General features: G+C 40.2%; 1 protein-coding gene across 15 annotated transcripts in view; it reads left to right on the top strand.

Moving 5' to 3' along the window:
* Positions 1 to 13,748, top strand: part of PAM (peptidylglycine alpha-amidating monooxygenase) — a 268,465-nt gene that overhangs the window by 79,706 nt on the left and 175,011 nt on the right. Inside the window, exon 1 of one of the 15 annotated variants that reach the window (XM_054715029.1) lies at positions 6,568 to 6,586. The exons of the other annotated variants lie outside the window; for them this stretch is intronic. The gene's annotated coding sequence lies outside the window, so the exon portion shown is untranslated. Of the gene's footprint in view, positions 1 to 6,567; positions 6,587 to 13,748 lie in introns of those variants that run through there. 15 annotated transcript variants of the gene reach the window in all.

Raw genomic sequence — 13,748 nt, 5'->3', positions numbered from 1 at the left:
TACCATTTTTATCAGCTCTGCTTCCCATCCTATCTAATAAAGAGGGAGTATGCTAATTGACCCTCATGCCATTACAAAAGATGGCGACGCCCACAGCCAATAAGGAGGGAATATGCTAATTGACTGTCCCCACCCTCAAAGATGGCGGCCCCCACAGCCACAAGATGGTGGCGCCCAGTCCCCTCAGCCCCGCTGGAGCAGTAGGTGTGTGGCAAGGCCGGGCCCACCCCCAGGTGGGCCCGGCTGCTCCACACCTATCTCCAGAGTCCCTCAGCCTCCCAGCCACCCAGGGCGAGCCTGAGGTGCAGGCAAGCCTCGGATGGTGGCTGCCCAGCCGCCCAGGGCCGCCTGAGGCTCAGGTAACCAGGGCCGGCCAAGGCTGGTGCTGCCGGCAGTGGCAGCAGCAGAGGTGTGATGGGGGCGTCGCCTTCCCCTGATCGCCAGGTTGCCTCCTGCCCCTGAGGGCTCCCAGACTGTGAGGGGGCAGGCCGGGCTGAGGGACACCCCCTCCAGTGTATGAATTTTTGTGCACCAGGCCTCTAGTTGTTTATAAGCCATGTTTGCTTGTTTTTCTTAGATGATGTTATAAACAGGGATTTATCCTCATCAAATTGAGTATTTATTAATTGAGGGTTTCTGCCTTTAAGGAGCTCTTATGTTGAAACAATATGGATATACAAGAAACAGTTCAAGTACCAAACTTGTTACATAAAGGTCATCAGAGCCACAGAATATTAGGGAAAGGAAGGAACACATTGTGGGGATCAAACACTATACGAATGACAACTGCACTTTTCTGTTTTGTTATGGCCACTGAGATAAAATGGCATGAAAGTATGTTTGATACCAGGTCTTAATGAGCTTAACATTTTGCCAGATCTTATTTGCAAGATATTAATTTCCTAGAAGACGTTGTTGTTGTTTTTTAATATATTAGATTCATTTGCCTTCAGTACTTGAAAGGCAGCTGGAGATTGGTTTCTTCACATTCCAGATGCGTGAAGCCCAGACTTACCCAGGTGAAGGATGGTGGGTTCCCCACTCCTGTTCCTAGGAGCCCACATTTCCTGAGAAAACATCCTACATTGAGCTATTTGTGATTGATCAATAAGCTAATACAGTGTAATGGCCAAAATACAACTTTACTTTTATGTGATTGTGGGAGCAAAATGCAGAGGTACTGGAATCTCATATTTGTTTTTGTGGCAATCTTGATTTCATATTGAGTAGAATCAAAGGCATATATAATTAATTTAATTATTGAATATGTTTGGCATTAAATGGTTCCCATCTTTTGTTTCTTAAAAAGATGGATTTGAAATGTGTTCTTTAATGCTACAGTGATATTTGGTTAAACAAAAAATTTTATGAATATATTGGAACTCTCCTGAATGTCATGCCAGTTTATTTTTATTTTTTAATACTAGAGGCCCAGTGCACAAAATTTGTGCTCTGGCGGCAGGGGGTGAGGGGCCTCAGCCCAGCCTGCGCCCTCTCACAGTCCAGGACCCCTCGCTCCTTACCGCCCACCTGCTCGCTCTCGTTGACACGGAGACGGGAGAGGCTCCCACCACTGCCTCTGTGCTCACCAGCTGTGAGCCTGGGTTCTGGCTGAGCAGTGCTCCCCCTGTGGGAACGCACTGACCACCAGGGGGCAGCTCCTACATTGAGTGTCTGCCCCCTGGTGGTCACTGTGCATCATAGCAACTGGTCGTGGTCATTCTGCTGTAACAGTTGCTTAGGCTTTTATTATATAGAGATTTTTTATTGATTTCAGAGATGAAGGGAGGAGAGATAGAAACAGTAATGAGAGAGAATCATTGATTGGCTGCCTCCTGCATGCCCCCTACTGGGGACCAAGCCCACAACCCCCGGCATGTGCCCTGACCAGAAATTGAATGGTGACCTCCTGGTTCATAGGTTAACACTCAAACACTGAGCTACTCTGGCCAAGCCATGCCAGTTTACTGATACACTAAGCACATGATTAGTTTATTTTGTTTTGTGATTATTTGTGTAATATTTCTCTTTTTAAAAAATATTTCCCGTTTTCCCCCATTGACCCCTTCTAGCCCTCCCCAGGCTCCCACCCCAGGCCTTCACCACCCTATTGTCTGTGTCCATGGGTTATGCATACGTGCATACAAGTTCTTTGATTGATCTCTTTCACTCCCCCCCCCCCCCCCCGACCCACCCACTCCGTCCCTCTGAGATTTGATAGTCTGTTCCATGCTTCTATGTCTCTGGATCTATTTTGTTCAGCTTATTTTGTTCATTAGATTCCACATATGAGTGAGATCATGTTCCCTCTTCTTTTAGCTTAACCTGAGTTCAACAGAGCTTGTTAGAATACTGGGTGGGGCAAAAGCAGCTTTACAGTGGTTTGTATGGAAAATAATACAATAATTAATAAGTAAATAATAGAAGAAATGAGTTGTGTTTTGCATACTCACAACTGTAAACCTACTTTTGCTCCTCCCTGTGTTGTAGTTTACAGGTCGCTCACACATGTATGTGATGTGAAATTTGCTTATCTGTTAATTTAACAAATTTACTTATGTGCTGCTATGTGTCGGCCAGTGCCCTAGGCATTGGGGGTACAATAGTGAGCAAAGCATACCCAAATCCCCACTCTCATAGGGCTCACAGTCAGAAATTAGGCAATGCAATAAAGTAAAGTAGGTCATACTGTAAGGAACTATTTTGGAGTAGGAAAAGGGCTGGGGATGCCAGGAGTATGGGTAGGCTTGCAATAAGGTGACAGTTGAGCGGAGGCTTGAAGGTGAATGAGAGAGGAAACCACATGGATACATGGGATGAGACTATCCAGGCAGCGGAAACAGCAAGTGCAAAGACTTGGAGTTGGGGCACGCCTGTGCAAAGAAGAGCAAGGAGGCCACTAGAGTACCTTCCGCAGGGGAGAGGGTGGAGGAGGTGGGGCGGGGCAGAGAGGCTGCCCTTGTAGGGCCTTGCTTGCCAGCCTAGGGACTTAGGCTTTTGCTCCGACGGAGATGAGAAGCTGTGGAGGGGTATTAAGCAGAGGAGTGATATGAACAGCTTTATTTTTAAAGGCTCATTATGATTGCTGCAGACGGAGAACAGATTATAAGGTGGCAAAGGCACAAACAGGGAGACGGGTTAGGAAGCAATTATGACAACCTGGGCATGAGGAGATGGTGTCTGTCTGCTTACTGTGAGTTTAATGCTGTGTGTATTGTAAATGAGGCCCAGTGCAAAGGGGCCATTTGGTTTATCTTCAGTCTCTGCACTTTCCCCCATTGTGGTTCAAATCTTACATGGAAGGGAAAAAAGATAAATCAGTGACATGTTGCACTTTTTTAGTCATTACTAGTAATAATAGGAATCTTGCATGTACCAGTATATGGCTTTTTATAGTTTTCAGGACATTCTTACATGTATTGCCACACCTAACCCTCACATAGCCTATTTAGTGGCTGGTAGTTTCCAGGTTTATGGGACGTGCCCAGAGTCATGTAGCCGGTCTCTTCCCTTTTCAGGAGTGTGTATGTTGTCTTCACTGAGTATGTACAAACTAAGCAATAACCAGGAACCATCTATTCTGGAGGTTGGGATTTGGGATCACTTAAAGAAATTTACTCAACTGCTGACTCATTAAAGAGTATAGCCATCATTTGTGGTAGCTGGGTTGTCAAGCTGAAAAAGACTTCATTGTTATTGGAACTGAATCTGTAAATTGTTCAGAAGAAATTGTTTATATTACAAGAGCATTTATGAGTTTCTCCTTAGAAGTTCATTTTTCCCCCTTTGCTGGATTCATGTATCTAAAAATTAAATAGAAAAAAGTGTATTAAAACTGGAAGAACCCCTCCTAATGCAGGGGAGCTATAATACCAAAAGATATTTAAATCTTGCAGGGCAATAATACTAGGTGCAGTGCTGTCTTGTATATGTCAAAATATTTCAGGCAACGGTACTTTTCCTATATGGAACTTAAATAATGAGGCTCATGACATTTTACTTTTAACCTACAAGATACATTGAATAAAATAAAATATTCAAGTTATGACAAAATAGCATAAATAACTTTCCTGTGTGATTTAATTTAAATTTAAGTATATTTTAAGTGTTTTCAGAGAAAGGATGAGGGATTGTAGAAATTGCTGTCTGTTATAGTAGTTGAGAAAGCAGAGTGTGTATTTTGTATTCAGAGATATATAACAGCTATTGAATGAAAAAAAAAAAAGACTGAATGGGCAAATATACCTCTGTAGTCACAGGAATAATATATCACTGGAATTTGAATGTGTTCTTGAATTGCCATTTGTTTAGGAGATTGAATTTTTGAACAGTAACAGCAGTAAAATGCAAAAAAGGCAGATTAATATAGTGATGTTTGTAAAAAATATTTAAGTACTCAGGATAGGAACTTGAACTTATGGCTCACACAATAATACTCCATTTCTTTCTTACAAATATGATTATTGACCAGATTAATATTTTATGTTGAAAAACCTACTTACTTGAATAAGCTTTCAATTATAATATCACCATTAAAATATATCTTTTTTCACTTTTTGTTGAGGTAGCAGTATGTGTAAAATGCAATCAATGTTCTGCCTTCCAATCTGACAAGCTTTTACAGTATGTAGAATATGTGGTAAGCATAGTCCTTTTGAAATGTTCTTTTTGAACTTTTTGGTAGGGAATGGTTTCTGGGACTGAGGGATTGGTACCCTGGCTGACCTCTGATCTGAGACAGTGCTTTATAGTGCACTATTCCTGTCTTTTTTTTTTTTTATGTGGACTATTCTTTACCTTTTCTCTTTTTCCTTTCTTCTTTTTCTTTTTTTTGTTATTTTATTGGTTTTTTTTTAATTTCTTTATTGATTACGGTGTTACATATGTGTCCTTATCCCCCCATAGCCCCCCTAATCCCTCCTCATGCCCTCACACCCCCCACCCTGTTGTCTGTGTCCATTGGTTAGGCTTATATGCATGCATACAAGTCCTTTGGTTGATCTCTCCCCCTTATCCCCACCCTCCCCTATCTTCCCTCTGAGGTTTAATGGTCTGATGGATGTTTCTCTGTCTCTGGATCTTTCTTTTTCCTTGTTGATCTAATTTCACCACTGAGCAATATTATCAAGTGCCTACTGTATACCAGGTATTGTTCTAGGGGCTAGAAATGCAGTTCCCTGCTCTTTTGAAAATTATCATCTTGTGAGGAAGGTGAACGATAAACAACTTAAAACAAATGAAAAAATTCACTATGAGTAGGCCAAGACAGAGAGTAGTGAGAGACCTGTTCAGTACGGTATTGGGGAGTGAGGGAAGGCCACTCACCTGGCAGGGAAGCTGAAATCTGAATGATAAGAGAGAGCCAGCCATATCTTCCTTCTTGTGCTTATTTTCCCCTTCCCTGTAGCCTACAGATTCATACCAGCCTGGTGCCTTCACAGCCCCTATCTACCCATAGTTGAAGCCAATGGCACACTATATTCTTCTTTGTCTCCAGGGATATACCAGACAGCAGATGGACTGACATTCCTAATATGCCTACACTTTCTTACTTCCTATTGAGAAGTCACTAATTATTATGTATTTTAGGAGACTTTGTTGAGCCTTTCACTGCCCCTTGCTCCTTCCTCTTCATACCACACATGTTGTATTTGCTTTTAATATAGGCCTTGCAATATTTGCTTTCCATCTCTTTCCAAAATGCCAACCTCACCTGCTCCAATAAAAGCCAGGTAAGCATCATTTCTAGTCATCTTTGTTGTTCCAGAGGCTAACACAGTGTCTGAAGCAAATACATTTCAATAACTGTGTTGTATTGTAAACCAAATTAATAAATTGTTTAATCTTATAATGCTTGCTCTTATGATAATTTTGACCCACAAATGCACTCCTCTACTTTCTAATACCCAAGTGATTTAAGGAAATCATGAAATGTAATGTAACGGGTTAATTTAAGTAACTATGCACTCTTGTCAATTAAATGAAATGTAAAAGTTACATTAATAATGTTTCCTGTTTTTTACTACTTAGATTTTTTTCAAGCAAAGAGAGCCGATTGCTGAACCACATTTAGAATTAATAGGAAGAAACATAGAGACATGTAGAGAAACAACATGGTTATGTATGTGCTTTTAGACTGTAAAGTGAAATTAGATAAGTCATTTGAAGATCTATGATTCATTATAATACAATCCATTATGTGGCTTACCTTAAATTATACTGTAACACTTGAGAAAAATGCCAGGGCCTGAAGAAATATTTTATGTGGGTGATGTCACCACCCATTTATAGGAATCAGTATAGGTATTTATAATTTTTCATGGAAAAAAATTAAACATTTTAAAACAACATTTAAAAACAAATTATATTTTGAATATTTGATTACACATGCTTTTATTTATTTGCCCACTCCTAAGATGGAAAGAAATTGATGATAGTGAGTTCATTCTTTTTAAAAAATATATATTTTATTGATTTTTTACAGAGAGGAAGGGAGAGGGAGAGAGAGTTAGAAACATCGATGATAGAGAAACATCCATCAGCTGCCTCCTGCACACCCCCTACTGGTGATGTGCCCACAATCAAGGTACATGCCCTTGACTGGAATCGAACCTGGGACCCTTGAGTCTGCAGGCTGACACTCTATCCATTGAGCCAAACCGGTTAGGGCAGTTCATTCTTCATATTTATTTATTTTTAATTTAATTTCTTCCGTCACCTTTGAGTTCATTCTTACAGTTTTAAAACTCTTTGCCATTTTTCCATTTGCTTTTATAAAAAGTATCACCCATTTACAGATTACCAGCGATTGTCTTTAAATATTATGGCATTTTTCACTATTGCTGGTAATGTCTTTTAAAGTCTACATATGATTTCACTCTTTTTAATTATACCAGTCTTAAAGAATGGCCATTATGTTCTTTGGACATGAATTACTCTCAAAAAGGGGAAAGAATATAAGCAACATAAATACTTCACTTTATTTGTGTGTGTGTGTGTGAAAAGAGAAACATTTAAGAACATTTTTACACAGTTCCTTCTAAAGTGCTAATTACAAGGCAGTAAACAGATAAATTCAGCGAAATATAATGGAAATAAGGGAAGAAAAGACATGGTTATAATTTGATAATTTTCTTACATTTTGTTTTCTTCATGTATGGCAGAGAAATTTATTTAAACTCTTAAGGCTTTACTCGCATGATAATTTTTATTATTTAAAAGAGAAATGTAGCATTATTGTAATTGTACTCTGAAGGTTGATGTCTGCTTTTGTTTTGTTTTTAATTTATTGTGAGTTCAAAGGGGATAGTTCGTTCATAATGAGTTTCTGTTCATCATCAGTAAATAAAATAGGAAGAAAATAGGGCAGAGAGGGCAAATTTGCAGTTTCTTATCATAGTCACATTCCTGAGTGATAACACATATATCATGAATGTCTTTAATTCTTGCTTTAAAATTTTGATTAAGACGGAGTTTCTGATTTTTCACCTTGAAATATTTTTTAATATGGAGAGTTGACAGTGATGGATTGACTAATACGTAATAAATATAGAATCAGAGACTGAAACGTACCTTGAAATACCACCTCCAGCTCCCTGAATCTCATTAGAAGTACACCTAAGTATTTAAATTCCTAAAAGATTTGTAAAGAAAATTTTATTACTTTTTAAATGTGGCATACAGTTATGTCTCGGTATCCACAGAGGATTGATCCCAGGACCCCCACGGATACCAACATTTGCGATGCTAAAGTCCTTACATCAAATGGAGTAGTATTTGCACGTAGCCTATATTTGCGTACAGGCTACAGCAAGATATGCCTACCATCATTTCATGCATAAGGACTCACTGTAGGGCTTGGTACATGGCAAAATCAATTTTTGTTTTTTGGAAGTTTCTGGGATTTTGTCCCCTAACATTTTTGATCAGCAGTTGATTAAATCTGTGGATGCAAAACCTGTGGATATGTAGGGCCAGCTGTCTGTCATACATACAGATGCATGTCTAGTGCTCAGATGGTTTAAAGAATAGCTATAAACTCCTATGGAACCACCACCCAGGTCAAGAGAGAGAACCTTGCTAGAAGTCCTCTCCATGTGAAATTTCATTTACTTTCTATCAAATCCAGTCCCAGTTGTTTTCAAAGTTTATATTCAAGGATTCCATGTAGCATCATTATTTCTCTGCCCCAGAATTTCAGGGATTTATTATTGTAAAGAGTTAAACCCTCTGTATGTGAGAGTTATTTCTAATCCTGGTGCATTTGAAATATATTTAGTGGCTGGAAGTAAAAGTATATATGTAAGTAATTGTGCCAGTTGATGCATTTGGTGAATAAGCTGTGGGAAGCATCCTTCTTTCTGTCTTTGAAATGCAGAGGCTTAAGGTGAAAAGTTAAGGAGATTTGGGTAGATGAGGTGGAGAAGAGATTCTTGGATTGACACCGATGAAATCCATCTTTCATGATGATGTAACAGATCCAACAGAACTACCAGTTGTTGAAATAGCGGGGTAGAAGGTAGCTCCTAGAAGGCAATTTTCGATTAATAAGACATCAAACAAATGATTTAACAGTAATGTAATCAGATTTTTTCAGAAGAAAAAAAATGCCCACTGCCATTCTTGACTAGACACTAGATCTTTTAATCTACACCTCGGTGCTCTGCCCATAAAACATGTTGCTTTTCTTCCTTCTGACAGCTACTGCATTATGTCCAAACCTATTTCTTATGCTGATTTCTTACATTGGGACCATTTGTTTGGTTTAGTTTTACTGTATTTTGAATTATTAACCACTGAGCAGATACTTCATTACTGTAAAAAGAATTATAAACATCATTGAAATGGTGCCAGTGATAAAGGAGCAGATGGGTGCCGGTTTCTGCCGTTTTGTGTATTGTTTTTCTTTCCTCTTCTCCTGGGAGAGCTGTTGGCATAGTATAACAATATGCAATTAGATTACTGGAAAAGAGAGAATAAATGAAGGAAAATTAAATTAGCCCTACATAAGTCTACATATATCTTTAAAAAAAAGAGAAAAAAAACTGTCACCTTTAAATATAGGTATTTATTATAATTAAAGAGTGTACTACACATTTTCCCTATCAGATTTAATATTAGCGCCCCCGCTTCATTCTTGATTTTTGTTCTCTGGTGCCCTCCTTGTTCACTTTTATGCTTTGTAGTGGCTCTGCTTAATAATCATTGCTGCCAGGACAAAGCTGCCATCAGCAGAGATGTGACAGTTCACAAAGAGAGATGTTCTGGCATTCCAAGACACAGGGGACATTAAATATGGTGTAAGCCAGAACAGGTCGTCTTTATTTTGACCTATAAAACACAGATGCTATTGTAAAAGATATCACCGTACAGAATATCTTTAGCCCGTAGTTTGGATGATATCAATCTTCAAGGTTTGCACTGTATTTTATTACTGCATTTTTGTCTTTTCCTCTTCTTTACATTTTGAAAAGAAACCCAGAGGGATTCACTATACTATATATCAATTTCGGAACACCTTGTCTGGCTCCAGAGGCACCTCTGAATGAAGTGTTCTGTTTTCTTGTTGGGGTATATTCTTCAATGTGTTAAAGGGTCATGGTTTTTATTATCACTAGCTGAGGTGAAGAACAGGAACTCATCAGTATTTTTTCCCAGATCTCTCCCTAGGTCTCTTACAACCCCATTTATTTGTTTCTTGTCTCTTCTTTACTTTTCCTGGTTGAGATTTCTTCTAATTTAGGTCTCTTGCATCTCACACACAATCCATTAGGGTGTTCTATTTTCTCTACCTTCAAAATATATCCAGAATCCAACCACAGTAGTCTCTCCCCTTAACCTTAGCCATGGTTTCAGTTACCCACTGCCAACCTAATCCAAAAATATTAAATGGAAAATTCCAGAAATAAAATATTTCATAAGTTATAAATTATGCACTGTTCTGAGTAGCATGATGAAATCTCAAACCATCCTGCTCTGTCCCACCTGCGACTGAATCATCACTTTCTAGCACATCCACGCTGTATATTCTACCTGCCTCTTACTCACTTAGTAGCCACCTATGTTATCAGATCCATTATTAAAGAGAAAAAGACCACATTCACATAACTTTTATTATGGTGTATTGTTGTAGTTGTTGTGTTTTATTATTGTTGTGAATTTCTTACTTTGCCTAATGTTTAAGTTAAACTTTATGTATAGGAAAAAAACAGAATATATAGGGTTTGGTGCTATTCACAGGTTCAGGGATTTGCTGGGGGTCTTGGAATATATCCCTGATGGATAAGGGGTGACTACTGCACTTATTATTTCAACCACCCTGGACAGAACCACCTGAATTACATCAGAAAATAATAATTTTTTTTGCTCATACCCTTGCTCCTCTGTTTTCCTCAGTTCATTCTCAATAAAGGAGCCAAGGTGATCCTTTTGAAATGGAAATCCAATCATGTCATTCTTCTCAGACTCTGCAGTGACTCTCCATTTGACACAGAGCACAAGCCACAGTCCTTGCAGTGACCTTAAAGCCCTACATATTCATTCTCCATTACCTGCCTGACCTGCCCCACCTTGGCTCAACCACATTTGCCTCCTTGTGGCTGCTTAGCCGCAGCTCTTTCATCTAAGTGGGAACATCTGCTGATGTCCACTGTGCTCACTCCCTGACCACCTATGAGTCTCAGTCAAATGTTACCATTATAATCTGGCAACGTATCCCATGTTTTATCTAGATTTAATATGCTTCTTGATTTCTGTGTGACTCTAACTGTAATACAGTTCTTCATTAATTTATAGATGGAACTGAGGAATGAGAATCTCCCCTTTGAAAAGAAAACAAAGGGGATTCACTATACTATATATCAATTTCAGAACACCTTGTATGGCTTTAGAGGCACCTCTGAATGAAGTGCAGAATAGCTCATAATCCTCTTGCCTGAGTTCAGTTGGGTTGCTATAGTAGAATACCATAGGCCCAGGGTGGCTTATAAAAAACAGAAATTTATTCCTCACAATTCTGGAAGCTGGGAAGTCCAAGATCAAGCCCCAGCAGATTTGGTTTCTGGTGAGAACCCTCTTCCTGATTCATAGATTGCCATCTTCACATTGCACCTTCACATGGAGGAAGGGCGAGGGAGCTCTCCAGGGTCTCTTTTATAAGAATAGCAGTCCTCACGTAGCACAACCACCTGTCTTAATTCCAAATTCTTTTCATTATTGGCAAGAAGATTATAATTGACTTTAAATATTTTAAGGTTGTTATAGCAAAAACTTGATTTTTTTCCAAGAAAATAAAAAAGTAGACCAAATTGGGCTGTGGGGAGTAGGATCTTGTGGCTCAGCATAAAGAACTTTTAAGTAGGACAGCTCTCCAAAGACGGAGAGGGCTACATCGTGATGTAGTGGATATTTGGTCCTTTGGGTGGTCTGTAGAGGTGGGTAATGACAGATTCTTAAACTACTTGACCTTCCACCTCCAAGAATCTGCAATTTGAATTCCTACCCCATAGCCAAAGGCTTTAGTGGTGGAATAGCATAATTATTATTTATTTGTGTTTTAGAGTAATGTTTTATCCTATATAATAATAGACAAATATGCAAATTGACCATACCTCCGACACACCCACAAGCCACGCCCACCATCCAATCAGAGCGAGTATGCAAATTAACCCAAACCAAGATGGCTACAGCCACAGAGAGCAAGGTTTCCTAGGTAACAGAGGAAGCCAAGCTTTTTGCCAGCCTTTGCAGGCCTAAGCTTCCACTCAAGCTACAAAGTTTCAATTATAGAAGGTAAACAAATTCAAACAAATGGCGGCAGAATGGAGCTTGAGAGAGCAGGCCAGGGTTGCCGCCGGCAACAGGGGAAGCAAAGCTTTCCACACTCCCTGGCCAGGCCCACCCGCTTAAGGCAACAAAGTTTCAATTATAACCCCAACACAAATGGCTGCGGCCTCGGAGGGAGCCCCAGGCTTGGCTCCGCTCCAGGCTACAAAGTTTCAATTGTAGAAGGAAAATAAATTCCAGATACCAGGGCCTCCGCTTGCGTTGCCAGGGGGCGTGGCCTGCCTGCAAACCACCACAGGCCCCTCACTCAGGCCAACCCACGCCCCAAGGGTACCCCACCCTGATCAGGGACACCCTTCAGGGCAAACCAGCTGTCCTGCCCCCATGTGGACACAGGATGGCCACCACAAGATGGCCAGCAGGAGAGGGCAGTTGGGAGGCACCCGGCCTGCAAGGGAGGGCAGTTGGAGGTGATCAACCCTGCAGGAGAGGGCAGTTAGGGGTGACCAGGCCGGCAGAGGAGGGAAGTTGGGTGCAAACAGGCTGGCAGCAGAGTGGTTATGGGGTGATCAGGCTGGCAGGCACAAGCGGTTAGGGGCAATCAGGAAGGCAGGCAGGCAAGCAGTTGGGAGCCAGCAGTCCTGGATTGTGAGAGGGATGTCCGACTGCCCGTTTAGGCCCGATCCCAGGGATCGGGCCTAAACGGGCAGTCGGACATCCCTTGAGGGGTCCCAGATTGGAGAGGGTACAGGCTGGGCTGAGGGACAACCCCCCTCCGTGCACGAATTTCGTGCACCGGGCCTCTAGTAAGAGTATAATGTCCTATAGTCTATAGTGCTTGTAGTACACTATCAAACAATTAAGTATACTCCCAAGAGCTCTTTGAGCTAGGACTTATTATGTCTGGTTAATAAATGAGGAAGCAGATTCAGAGTCTATGTAGGCTTGCCTGGAACACAATGCCTGGTAAATGATGGAACTGGGAGATTAAACAAGACCCTTTAAACTCACTGCTCTTTTTATTTCATGGAAATAATCAATGAAACTGTCCCAATGTACACAGTCTTGGGAAAATATTTCAATAGAACTCAAGAAGAAATAGAAAATAAAAAAGGTCTATAACCATTGAAGAGAATCAATCAATTTGGTATTGGGTTCAGGTGCATCTAACAAAACAAATGAAAATATCTTCAATAAGATATAAGTTAATTTATATCACAAATGAAAGAGATTTATTTCCTTTGGAGATAAGATGATGGTATGGTTTTCCCATATATCATCAGGGACCCAGACTCCTTCCAGCTCACCCCTCTTTCATCTTTATGATATAATCCCTGTCCTCATGGTCCAGTAGTTGTTAAACCTCCAGCCATCACATGTCCCCTTAGCCAGCAGGAGAGAGGGAGCCAAGGAGGCACACACAGAGCTTTGCCACGTGGCTTTACCTATCTGCAGCTGAAGCTGGGATACATCGTCCTTTAATTGAGCAGCAATATGGCCAGCTAAAAATTTGGGTTCTTGTTAATGAAGGCAGAAAAGGAAAAGGGATAGTGTAACGCTAGTGGTCTCTGTCACCGGTGGATATTTTCACTTAATAATTAATCCAGTTTAATTGTTGGAAGAGTAGAACAAACATACTCTATTTAATTTTACCTTGTCTCTTTCAGTGTAGGAATAGTGTGTCATCGAGCTGTTTTTATTTTAAGGCAATTTGTCATTGGGAATAGTAAACACCCATAATAAGCTTCATTAAAATTCAGTTGTTTAGAGTGAAGTTTCCTAATTTTTTCAGGCAACTCATGCTAACAGTTGTCTTTAGCATAACTGCTGGGTTAATACCATCTCATTTTCCAGATTAAATATTTTTGCATTTCTTACAGCAGTTGTCCTCTGCAGGTGGAGTAATAACACACTGTTTATTTATATGTTCTAGGACTCAAAATCGAGCTTGGCTTTTTCTACCA

This window comes from Eptesicus fuscus, chromosome 4 (genome assembly GCF_027574615.1).
Source record: "Eptesicus fuscus isolate TK198812 chromosome 4, DD_ASM_mEF_20220401, whole genome shotgun sequence".
NCBI classification, from domain to species: domain Eukaryota; kingdom Metazoa; phylum Chordata; class Mammalia; order Chiroptera; family Vespertilionidae; genus Eptesicus; species Eptesicus fuscus.
The sequence above is the reverse complement of the archived record's forward strand: the minus strand, read 5'-3'. Positions and strand labels throughout refer to the sequence as shown.